A 13,398-nucleotide genomic window follows, 5' to 3' on the forward strand; every position below is an offset into this window, starting at 1 on the left:
TCTCTTACTCTATTTATTTATTAAATTCTTTTTTTTTTTTTTAAGATTTTTAAATTTATTTGAGAGAGAGAATGAGAGAGAGAGAGCACATGAGAGGGGGGAGGGTCAGAGGGAGAAGCAGACTCCCTGCTGAGCAGGGAGCCCGATGCGGGACTCGATCCAGGGACTCCAGGATCATGACCTGAGCCAAAGGCAGTCGCTTAACCAACTGAGCCACCCAGGCGCCCATCTCTTACTCTCTTTAATCCTTGACTTTGTTCTCTCTCCTCCCTTGGTGACAGCCCTGACTAACGAGGTTGCTGATTCCACCTGAAAGGTATAGCCTACCTTTAAGACAAGGTGTTAACAGCTGTAGAGGAGCAATGCTGATAGATGTAATTTTGTCAAGAAACTTTGGGCCAGGTGATACTTTTATGACTGTTTGTTGATGTTTAAATCTATACACCATCTTAGGGGCGCCTGGGTGGCTCAGTCGTTAAGCGTCTGCCTTCGGCTCAGGTCATGATCCCAGGGTCCTGGGATCGAGCCCCGCATCGGGCTTCCTGCTCCTCAGGAAGCCTGCTTCTCCCTCTCCCACTCCCCCTTCTTGTGTTCCCTCTCTCGCTGTCTCTCTGTCAAATAAATAAATAAAATCTTAAAAAAAAAAAATCTATATACCATCTTATTTGGAGTCATTTGAAGTCCTAGATAGAGTAACTTAAAATAGCAAAACCTAAGGCACTAGGGAAATTGCACTGTTGTAAAAATATCTATGGAGAAAATAAAACTATACCAGAAAAAATTCCATTGGAACTACTGACTTAAAGTTATCAGAAAAAAGGAATAAGCAGACGTATAATAGACAAATGACTGTATTGTAATTTTTGTGTGTGTCCTTGTCTGGGCAGATATGTATATACATACTTATCTACATACACACACTCGCCTGGACTAAATCTCAGCATTACAAACATGCAAGGAGTGAGAGGTGTGTCCTTCTAATTTTTTTCTTCTTTTTATTTTCTTAAGTACTAATTCAAAATCAGGAATCAGATACAATCTCATTTGAAAAGAAAAAGTTACCCAAACTCTTGGGAGAGTTAAGCATGTCCATCTGGTGCACAGATCATCATTCTTGCAAAACAGTCCTGACACCTAGACATCCATTTTGTTTTGTTTGAGGGGAAGTTAATTTCAAATAGAACCATATATTTTCATTTAAAAACTGTATTTAAAACTGCATAATTTGTGTTCCAATGGGAATACCTCCCACTTTTTAGCATATTCTGAAGTAGATAGAATAGAGTAGGAACATTTGATCTGCTTCAAAAGACATTTCACATTTATTTGCTTAAAATGCCCTTTAAATTATCAACAAGAAGCCATTAAATCCCTGGGATTTAGCTTGAAACTGTAAATTACGCAAGGAAACGCAGATGAGAAATCATTAACCTACACATGCTTTGTCAAAATAGAACTTTCAGATTTAACTGCAAGCATTCCTGGATTTTAGCAAGTCATATTCACTCTGTTAAATCTCCCCCTCCTGAATTTTTTAAAAAGATTTTATTTATTAGAGGGAACACGTGCATGAGCACGAGTGGGGATATGTGGGTGGGAGGGGCAGAAGGACAAGCAGACTCCCTGCTGAGCGGGGACCCCACCCGCCACAAGCAGGGCTTGATCCCTGGACCCAGGGATCATGACCTGATCCAAAGGCAGACGCTTAACCGACTGAGCCACCCAGGCACCCCTTATCATGCTCCAAAAAACAACTTTACTGTAATCTTCTGCTCAGAGGATGTGTCCAGTTTGAATGAATTCCTTAATCGTGACTTGCCATAACTTGCTAAGCAGGGCCCTATCCTTAAAATATGGTACCACTATACAGCATACTCCAAACTGGCACTAAAAATAAAATCATTTAAGAATAGCTTTTGTCAACACGAGCTGACAGCAGATAAGAGATGCAGGAGCTATGGAGAAAGAGCAGACTCCCTGCCTGGCTTTACATAATAATCACTTGCACTGGGGCAGCATCCTCCCCACCCTAGAGGGATTCAGATTCACCTGGTCTGGGAGAGGGGCCTGGAAATGGTTAGTTGTAAGCCTCCAAAGTGGTACTGATTGACAGCTGAGTTGAGAACTGCTGAATGAAGCTCAAGTCTATACGTGTTAAATGTCAAAACAAAACAATGAACAGTAATTGAATTTATCCCATCTGCTAAAGAGACGGGATAGATATCATGTAAAGAACATTGTATTAAAGAGAAAAAAAAGCCTATGAAAGAAAGGTAGACACTAGATGATAGGACAAAAGGGGGAATGATTCCATATTTTCTCTAATAATTGTTTACATTTTCATCATTCCTAATGAATAAATGTTTTCCTAATGCTAGTGTTTAGAAATGCCAAAAAAAAAAAAAAATCACATTCTTACTAGCTTCTGGCTCAAGTGTGATTTGTTTTCAACTCTTTTTCTATGAGCACTGACCAGTAAGTTGTTTATATTCCCACTGTGACTTGCTGGGCCTCATTCCCACGCTGCTTTCCACAGTCTCCCTGGCTGAGACAAACTCAAGCTGCTCCCTCTGGGAGGATGTAGTTATATGGGTGTATATATGTCTGAACTCCCAAGCATGTGTGTGTGGACATGAATGTGTATATACACATGGATGTGACCCAACTCCTGGCAGCTAGTGTTGGTAGCATGATATCACACGGGAGACCTCTCCATACACCCCTTTCCTTTTGTCGCTGGCTCTGACCCCACAAACTCCTTTCCAAATCCTTCAGCCTCAGCTCAGCTTGAATAAGATGATCAGAAACTCTGAAAGACCCTCATAAGTGACCAGTTGTTGGTAACACTGCAGATCGAGAGATGAACACGTTTTTTAATCCAAAAATGATTTGGGAAATCATTAACAGCAGGTGGAAACTGCATGTGTTGGAGGGTGGAGTGGGTGGTGAGGAAGAAATGCAGAGCTTTACAATCAGACAACATATGAACTCTATACCCCATTAAGGTTCTACTCTGATGGCTAATTTTATGTGTCAACTGGACGGGGCCACAGGGTGCTTAGACATTTGGCCAAATATTATTCTGGGTATGTCTGTAAATGTCTTTCTGGATGAGATTAAAGATAGACTGGGTAGGGCAAATTGTCTTCTCCAAATGTGGTTGGATCTCATCCAACCCATTGAAGACCAGAAGAGAACAAAAACGTTGAGTGAGAGAGAACTCTGCCTTCCCAGGGACATCCATCTTTTCTGGACTTTGGACTTTTACTGAAACACTGGCCCTTGCGTCTCATGCCTGCTGGCTTCAGGCTGGAAATACACATCATCTGGCCTGGGTCTCCAGCTTGCCAACTTCAGGGTTTGGGGTTTCTCAGTCTCCATAATCATGCAAGCCAACCACTTACAATAAATCCCTTTAGATGGACAGATAGATATATCTGAGAGGTGCTAGTCACTAGTACTGGTATCTTACAGGTACTAGAACAAAGACAACAACAGAACCATTTTTGTATATGTACTGATTGGAATACCAGTTCTGTTTCTCTGGAGAACCCTGGCTAATACGTATACATAAATGGCTTCAGGGTGGTCATGTGCCCAGTAACTGTAAGATCAGGCTACAGATGGCTATTGTGTTCTCTTCACTTAGTAATGATACCCAACTCTTCCCACCATGTCCCACTCTCTTAAGGATCCCTGGGAAAGAGAATTGGCAGAGGTTAGAAATTCTAGGATGGCATAGTTTAAGAAGAACAGAATGTCTTTGCATCTATGTTTAATTTCTAAGTTGACTTACAAATTGGGAAAGTGGTAATCACAGCATGCCATGTAGATGTTTCTCAGTCTAAAAGCAGATGTTTATTCAATAGCCCTGGGACCAATTATTTGTGTGGCAGATTACAGGGGCCTGATGAGCTATGAGTGCTGTATTTCATTCATCCTTGTATTCATGTTATTATGTCTCTTTTTTTCTAGTGGAGATTGTCCTTTTGAACTTAATTGCTGCATCTGGTCTCCTCAGACCAATTTGGAAAAATTAGATTGAACACTCAATTCTCACCAAGATTGCCAACCACTAATTAATAAAATATGTTTGATCCTCGAGTGGAGCTTACAAAAATCCAGCTATCTAAAGCTCTGTAGTACAGTAGCCCTGAGGTGATCTGACACTCGTAATGAAAGGCAGCCTTATGTTCCCTTTCAAGAAACTGGATTATGGAAGTTCTGATTTTATGCTAATTTTCATGCCTTGGCATAAATTGTCCTTATAAGTTCTTTCTCCTTATGTCTAGTCTGCCACTGAGTTCTGATACTTTGCCTTTCTTTTGAATTCCCACGGCCATTAATTATCATGTATGCAACCATCATTTCATACCTGGATTGTTGTCTTACCTTGACCTCTGGCCTTTTTTTCTAACTCTAACATCCTCTGCGTAACACTCGTTAATTTTCTTGACCATTTTATTATGTTACTTTCTATTTGAAGACTTTCCATGGCTCCATATTCTACAACCCTGTCAACCAATGTCATCACCTATCAAACGTACCCAACTTTATATCAACTTCCAGTGGATAGCTTCTCTCTACTCAGACTAGTCCAGAAGCCTAAGAATCAGGAGAAGAAGGGAGATGGGGACTCTAGAGGACAGAGGTAGAAGTGAAGACAGCCTGGGTGGTGGGGGAGTTGAGTATGGATGGGATGCTGAATGCATGATGGAGTGTCCTTGCTTTATTACTAAGTCAGCATAGAACGCTAACAGGTTCACCTGTGCACTTTAGGAAGGAGACGCCTTGAGTGTTGCTGAGAATATATAGAAGCAGAAGGACTAGTGTAGGGACAGGTGAGAAAATGAAGAGAGGGAGGACCATCCCCTGCCCAAGGACAGGCACTCATCTTTTTATTTCCAGCCCCTCCACCGAGCCTGGCACTTAGTAGACACTTCATCATACATATTTGCTAGACTGAGTGGAAATTTCATACAGCCTCTCTGACTACTCCAGACTTGGTTCTCTCTGTCCTAATTTTCTAGTGTCACCACATGATAAAACACACAGTATTTTGCCCTTTGTTGTTCATTCTTGATTTCCAAGTGAGGAGGGTGGCCCAGTAGAGATACCATGGGATCATGGATTCAGACTGACTCAGATTCCAATGTTGAAGCTCTACCCTTAAGAACTTCATAAACTTGGATCAAGTTGTTTACCCAGATCCCAGCTTCTTCTTTTTGAAATTAGGGATCATGATGCCTGCCTCATTGTGTTGCCATAGTAATACAAAGAGATAGGACAAGTACATAGCAGAGTAGGATATAGGGCACTCAATGCTGTTTTTCTTGGTCTCTTCTACCTCCTGTCCTGCTCTCCCCAGTTAGGTGGCTCTGTTATTCAGCAAACAATAGGGTGAATCTGTTATGTGCAGAGCAATGTGTTAGGTCTGTGCATTGAAAAAGAAATAGGATACCTTTTTTGCCTTTCAGGAACCCTCAATGTAGCATAGTAAATAGAATTGATTTTCCAGCGAAGTAAGAGAGTTTGGAGAAGGAAGGGAGAGGTTAAATATCCTAAGACTGCGATGGGGCCCTTGGGGAACCCTTCATGGGCCCCTTGAATTTAGGGACAAAAGTGCAATACATCTTTGTATCTAACACAGCGTCTAGAATAATGCTGAACTCGAGCAAGGGGTCCCTCAGTCAGTCCTGGTGGACAGATTAATGCGGTAATCCCAAGGGATCTCCTTCCTGCCCTTCCATCCAGCCACTCCCCTTGAGGTAGACTCCAATCCCCAACCCCTTCCTCCTCAGTCCTGATGCTCCACTTTGCCCCTCCCCCCATAATTTTCTCTTCTGAGGTCTGCTGTCCTGCTTGTGCAGGGGACTGATTTGCATCTTTGTAAGTGGCTTCGAGTCCTGATGGGTTCTTTGTTGTAATCATGAAAATAACACAGGCCAAGAGGCTTGCCCTCTGGTGTGAAGATCCAGATTTCTATTCTGCTACCTTGCTAATGACCCAGGTTCCTTCTAATCATTTTATACTGACTTAGTTAGGAGCCCCTGCCTGTGATGGAGAACATCTCTGTCTCGGAAAAACTGCAACAGTGTCAGAGAGAAATTGTCCATAACTTGCTCCACAGGCCAGTGCAGGGGAGAGTTATTTCTCAGCCACCTGACCTCCAATTTTCTACATGTTCACCTCATAGCCTCTCTCTGTTTCTAGCCATGTTCTTCTAGGAAAGCAACACAGGAATGAGATGACTGTTAGAGCTGCATTAGCTAAGGTTTGTGCACACTTGCGTGCTATTGTTCTAAGCACTTTATGTATAATTTCTGATCCAATGCACAAAGTAACCTTGATTTTATGGAAGAGGAAACAGGCTCAGAGAAGTTCAATAATTTGCTGAAGGTCACATAGCTAGGAAGTGGTGGGGCCAGGATTCAAGCCCAGGCATTCTGGGTCTGGACCCTCCTTCTTTAGCAGTGCAGATGTCTTCTCTTTACCATATGCCATGCTATGAATCCATCCTTTAGATCACTGTGCTTTAGGGGATCCTTTGAAATATTGAGATACTAAATTATTATAGGAAGTATTTGACATTATAGCTTGTTTTGAAAGGCAAGTGAGAATAAGAGTTTTTAGACTTTATAGGTTTTTCTCCTGTCTTATATCCTAAAGGGCCAGGTACTAGCATTCTTGGATGATTCCAATTCTGGGCAGTGCACCTGTCTTAACTACCTGTTCTATAGTGAGGGAGAAACATGGAGGAATCTGGTAATTGTGATGCTCAAATATCTTTAATAATCATTCAAAATTAATAAGTAAATTCTTCCTCAAAGATCAGACAAATAGCGGTCATTCAAATACCTTAAATTTTCTTCTTGTTCCCTAGAACACCTCCATCCTTGGCCATTTCTCTTCTCCCTCTTCTCTTCCCTACCATCACAACTTACATGTCCTAAATGCTCTTCTTGGAATGGCTTTGCCAGGCTAGTTAATTTGCTAAGTGATTTTAGGCTAATGTGTTCCTGAATGTCAGTACTTCAAAGTGTCCCTATCACTCATACCCTGTCTCTCAACTAATGTGTATGTTAACAAGGAACTTCTGGAAGCATACTCTTATTATCCTAAATGAATAATTCCATTGAGGCCAGTGGAGCTGCTATTTGGGAACATCTGGGTCTCCATTTAAAGCTCCAAATTAGGGCAGTTTAAATATGGGACTCCCTGAGCATTTATAGACCTAGCAGCCCAATTTTTCTTTCCCTGGGGGAAAAGGGTGTGGCCTCCAGGTGGGAGGTGCTGTGTCTTCAGACCCTAGCAGAATTTAGGCGTTAGGAAGCCAAGTCATTCAGGGCAATTACTGAGGGCTGGGGGTCTACACTTGGGTTCTTACCCTAACAACAAAAAAAACTGTCTTTTATCCTTGGGAAACTCATTTAGCTCTTCTCTGTCCAATAAAGGACCTCAAAATTTAGTTCCAGTTCCAAGATTCAGTGCTTCTCTATGTTCTATTCACACCCTGTCTGCAGAGCGGTATGCGCCAGACTGTTGGTGTTCACTCCTGTCTCCGCCACTTTTTAGCTATGTGACCGTGTGCAAGTTTCTCCATGGTCCTAAGACTTGACCTCTTTATAGCAATAGCACCCACTCCACAGAACCCCACAGGGTTGAAGGAGTGAAGCTCCAAGCCCTGCTGTGGCAGGAGCTATGTCAGCACGGAAGAGCTATTACTCATTTCATTATCATCATCATCATCATCATCATAGGGTGCTGATTCTAACCAGTGGGCAGTCACTGCCCGCATTGTGAGGCACTGCAGGGTGTCTTCAGGCAAGAGGATTCCTGACCTGGTCATTTCCATGTGCCAACACAGACTTCTGCTGCATGGTACTAGCGTCTGACCTCTGACTGCCACGGAAAGTAACCAGAGGGATTAGGGCTTAAACAAATCTAAGAAGCCAATTAACTTCATGCAGAAGCCCCGAGCTGGAAAGATGAGCACTAAACGCAATCCTAACAGAAAAGCTGGATAGAAGAATGTAAAGGTGAATTGAGAGGAAGGAAAGAAAATTGCCTTGATACCTAAAACCCTGCAAACACCCAGCCAGTGTTCCAGGAGATAGTCCGGCATCCCTCCCTTCACTTCTTTCACGTGCCATGCTCGGAATCTTTGTAGGATCGTTTCCTTCTGGGACTCCTATGGGGCGAGTTTTCCTCTCACCTTCCATGGGGATTCTCATCCTCCCTTTCTAGTTTTGTTTTTTTAAGATTTTATCATTTATTTGACAGAGAGAGACACAGCAAGAGAGGGAACAGAAGCAGGGGGAGCGGGAGAGGGAGAAGCAGGCTTCCCGCTGAGCAGGGAGCCCGATGCGGGGCTCGATCCCAAGACCCTGGGGTCATGACCTGAGCTGAAGGCAGACACTTAACGACTGAGCCACCCAGGCACCCTCTCTCTTCCTAGTTTCATCTAACCTCTTAGTTACTCATCACTGGGGCAGTTATGTCCAGTACAGTAGGTGAAGCTCCCTATGTAATCCGCCCTCTGCTGCGTGAGCCCAGCTGGGCTTCTAGACTCTGCGTGAGCATCTTGCGGTTAACAGCTTTGCACAACTGGAATGAGCCGTAATGACTGAGCTACCTTGAAGAAAGTAGGCATGCTGAATTGACCATGAAGAAATTTGGCATTAAAAAAGTCTAGGGGCACCTGAGTGGTGCAGTCGGTTAAGTGTCTGACTTTTGATTTTGGCTCAGGTCATGATCTCAGGGTCAGGAGATTGAGCCCTGCGTTGGGCTCTGCACTCAATGCGGAGTCTGCTTCAGATCCTCCCTCTGCCTCTCCTGCTCATGCTCTTTCTCTCTCAAATAAATAAATCTTTTTTAAAAAGTCTAGATGCTTCTGTCTAAAATGCTTTGTAAACTAGAATATCCTATAGAAATAAGGTATTAACAGTAGTTAATTCTGCTGTGTTAAGTGTAGTGTTCTTTGAATCAGTTGGGCATCCCCAAAACAATGATCATTTTTAACTACTGGAAGAAGGGGAGACATTACTACATCGCTGAAATTGGGATTTTATAGAACTGCAAACCAGTTTGCTCACTTAGTCGTTCCATCTGGCCAGAATGTCATGTGCAAATTCTCTTAGCCATATTGTTCCTGGGGGCAGAACACTGTGCATACCCTTGCAGACTGGAGGGGGTTATCTTAGTTCATATTATGCCCTTCCTCCTACTATTACCAGGGACGGAGCCCTATTGGAAGAAACAAACCTGGAAAATATTTTCCACATGGTCGCTAATACCCTACATAGATAAAATTGCACATACATATCCGTATAAGGAAAAAAAGAAGCTAAGTTTATTCTTAAAAAAATCAAATTAGGGAGCTCAAAGTACCAGCATATTTTAGTCAAGGCAGCCATGATTATAAAAGGAAATATTTAAATTTTTGGTTTGGATGAATCAAAAATATTCAACACAAAAACCTTAATTTATTAAGTTAAAGATTCTACATAGTTCTTAAGACTGAGATTCTGGTTGGATTGAGTTGGATGCACTCCAATGGTAGATCAGCTCTCCTGATCCAATCAGCAGGAATCATTGGTTAAGAACTTCCTGCATCTTACAGTATCTGCCAAGAAGCAGATGGTGTTTAGATTTCTAATAGGTAATGTCACTGCAATGGTGCTTATCCTTTTCCAGATGCTTTCCCCCGGGGGGCGTTGGAACTGTTAGAACTGCACTTTACAGGAGCCTGGTTACTGTTTCCATGAATAAGATCAAATGGTGTTTATCCTCCATCGATCAGTACCGTCTTGTTTAAACTGATTGAGTCATTTAGAGACACATCAGGTAATGACAACAATTGTGCAACGGTACCCAGCGTACTCCCCAGCTTGCTGAGGGATGACAGGATTTTAAAAGACAGTTATTGAAACAGATTTATAACATCGACTGGCTGTGTGATGAAATGAACACCCACCACCGCAGGCTGCCCCATGGGTTTCAGAGAAAAGGGCATTGGGCATTTAGCTAAGAGTTTCCTTGAGCAACATTCTCTAAAATAAAAGCATACTATGTTTTGTTGTTGTTGTTGCTGTCTTTTTAGAATAAAAGAAAATAAGAGGTTTTGTTTTTTTGTCTGGATAAATAGAATACATTTACTCCTGTGACTAATCAGGATTGTATTATTTGCGTGTAGTTTTTGATTTACTATATCAGTGGAGTTTTTTTTTTATTATTATTATTGTATCAGTAGAGTTTTGACAAAGAGCAGCTAATGGGTAAGTTTGGAAAGTTTCAGGATATTTTTTTGGAGATGATTACAAATAGAGAAATGGGAAGGGGAAGAGAGTTTTGCCAAATTCCTGCCAAGTGCCAGGGATGATGCTTTAACTATTTTGCTATGTCATCTCATTTAATCTTCACTGAATTCTGCAGGGTGGATTCATGGCACACTCTAGAAATCTGAGATTCAGGAAAGTTAAGTAGTGTGCCTGAGGCCACACAGCCCAGGAGTTTGGGAACCTGCCTTCCAGCCACGCTCTGTCAGGAGATGAGTCTGTTGTTCTTTCTAGAATTAATCTGGAAAGTCTCTGAGAGAGGCATGGTCCTGTTTGATGGAAGACAGCTAAGCCATCAGGTCCCTCAGATGTTTTCAGTTGTGGTGATTTCAGTTGGTTCTGGTTTTATGAATGCTGGATGGGAGCTCTAAAAGGGATTTTTTTCTTTCTTAAACTGTGTTCTGAGGAATCCCATTTCAGAGACATGTTAATAGATGTTCCTGAAAGATGTTCTGTTATAAATGAAGCTGAGGAAATGAAACATCTCAGTCCTAGATGCTTAGAAGTGCATACATTTACACACACAGTAAATCCTCAGTCCCTGTGAGGACAGTTACGATGGTGACGTGTGGGCTCCGGAGTCAGACCACCTGGCTGGGGAATCTGGCTCTTTACTTCCCAACTGGGTGATGTGGAGCCTTCTAGGTAACTAATCCCTGCTCAATTTTCTCATTAGTAAAATGTTATAATAGTATCTACCTCATAGGACTGGTTTAAGAATAATATAGATGAATGCATGGAAAGTGCTCAGGACTACGCTTGGCCATATAATGCTCAATCAACATCTGTCATTGTTAGTATTGTCCACCTAATAACAAGACCTGCTTTAAAGTGTCTATTTTCCTCAACTTGACAACAGGGTCACCTTTTTTGAGCCACATTATTAATGTCCACTGAATAAAGTGTAAGAAATGTCATATTTGAAATGACACAAAACAACTTGGTATTATTAGCCCAGTTAAAAATAATAAATAAATATTCAGCATTTTTCCTATCCATCCTGTCAATTCATATTTGCCCACTAAGTTTTTTTTTTTTTTTTTTTTTTTAAGATTTTATTTGTTTGCGAGAGAGAGAATGAGAGACAGAGAGCATGAGAGGGAGGAGCGTCAGAGGGAGAAGCAGACTCCCTGCTGAGCAGGGAGCCCGACGTGGAACTTGATCCTGGGACTCCAGGATCATGACCTGAGCTGAAGGCAGTCGCTTAACCAACTGAGCCACCCAGGCGCCCTGCCCACTAAGTTTTTTTTTTTCCTTTCTTTTTCCCAATTCCCTTCCCCCTTCCCTTACACATGGCAAATAATAAATTGGAACAGCAAAATGTGAGAATTGTCTCAAATGGGCAGTATCAATATAATTCCAGAAAATATGGCCCTGAAATATGAACCAATGTCATTTGTCTATTATTCTGTATTTAGCAGGGGAAGGCCTTGGCCCTTTAACAAGTAAATGCTCTTATTCTAGTAAGCACTGTTATCTCCGGACTTATGTTCCTACCGTATATGCTTCAGCACATTATCATAAAGGATATTTCAGACCAGACCAACACACCTTTGAAGCTTCTAAATTCTAACAAAAGTTGAGCTTGTCAGTGTATATTTTGCAAAACACTAAACCTGCACAGTGCACAAATAATACTGTGTTCCTCACCTTCTTGAAGATACACAGTACACATCTGAACAGTCCTACCGTAAATACACTTGTTTAACTTTGAGCCCATTCTCCTTGGAATTCGTTTTCATAATCATGGAACAAAAGTATTTCAATCAGAGTTTAAGAGATTTTTGGTAGGAATGGATGTTCCTGTTAAGTGCTCTGACACCTTCCTTAAGATACAGTCGTAGCGTATTTTGGTTGTGAATCATCTTTCTGGAGTGAACAAAATGATCATGTGAAAAATATATCCACAGCAGCACGGTTGCCCAAACCAACCCAAGAAAAAGATCTAATAATTAGCTATCCCCAAGGTTGAGATTTAACACATTCAAAGCCAGTCATTTTCCATGTCTGTTTTTGTTTTCTTTTCTTTTTTTCTTTGCTAGAATGAAAAGCGAATAGCTTAAGGCATTCCTTTGGTGAGTAGGATCCTGGGAAATGAGATAGCAAGAATTCACCAAGGTGATTTTGGGTGGGTTTATTTTCTGTGGGCTTTTGTGTTTTAGATTTTGGTTTCGGGTGGTTGCGAAGGACAAAGGTGAGGGAAGGAGAGAGTTGAAAATATGAAATCTAAGGTATGATAGGAATTACAACCTACACAGAGAAGTCAGAATCTGCCAGTGATGTTAATGCTTTTCCTCTTTTAATTACATTTTTTATGTTTCCAAGGGGTCCTAGGACCAGGATAAACAGTCAACCACAATGCTCCCAGCTATCTGGCCATTGCTAAATAAACTTCTCGGAAACATTAGCCCTGCTCTTGAACCCAAGGCAGTAAATCTACTCTTTAGCCCCAGAAATTGATTACATCAAGAAGCCGAAGATGGCTGCCATTTCATTCTGAGATTATATGATTCTTCCAATATATTCTCTTGTTTTCAGGTTGCTCCATTAGTATAAAAACCAGCCAGAAAGTGCCCTGCATTAGGCTCTCTAATAGAAGAGGATAGAAGCTCTTCTCATTGCATTCCCACTGAGCCACACTGCACAGTTTCACAGAGTTGAAGCAAGAAAAAGCAAAACACATGGACTGTACCTGAGTGATCAGAGATCCCCACCCGGAAAAGGTTTCCTTGATTATGGAGAATTCAACGTGTCACTCTGGTTATGCTCTAATCAACATATCAAACTCCAAAGGTTCAGTGGCTTTAGGTTTGGTTTACAATTCCTGAAAGTTAAACTTTAACTCGCTCTGTCCCTCTCATCCATACAGCCCTTTGACCAGATAACTGGGTCACTACAGCCCGCAGAATCTACAAAACAGCCAGGCTCCTTTGTTTACAACATTAAAGTATATTTTGCCTTAAAAACAGTTGATGTGAATAATGCTTTTGAAGCTGTTTTTGCGAGTTACGTATTTAAAAAGCAGAATTCGCTGCAGTTTGGGTAACTATGCTTTTATTTA

The 13,398-nt window shown here is 41.6% G+C and overlaps 1 protein-coding gene across 1 annotated transcript in view; it reads right to left on the reverse strand.

The window, feature by feature from the left end:
• The window catches only part of A1CF (APOBEC1 complementation factor), a 74,902-nt gene extending 61,788 nt beyond the window's left edge, over positions 1–13,114 (reverse strand). Inside the window, exon 1 of the mRNA XM_035008387.1 lies at positions 13,030–13,114. The gene's annotated coding sequence lies outside the window, so the exon portion shown is untranslated. The remainder of the gene's footprint in view (positions 1–13,029) is intronic.
• Positions 13,115–13,398: the final 284 nt, after the last annotated feature.

This window comes from Mirounga leonina, unplaced genomic scaffold, assembly GCF_011800145.1.
Source record: "Mirounga leonina isolate KUSES-001 unplaced genomic scaffold, KU_Mleo_1.0 Mir_152, whole genome shotgun sequence".
In the NCBI taxonomy this organism is placed as follows: domain Eukaryota; kingdom Metazoa; phylum Chordata; class Mammalia; order Carnivora; family Phocidae; genus Mirounga; species Mirounga leonina.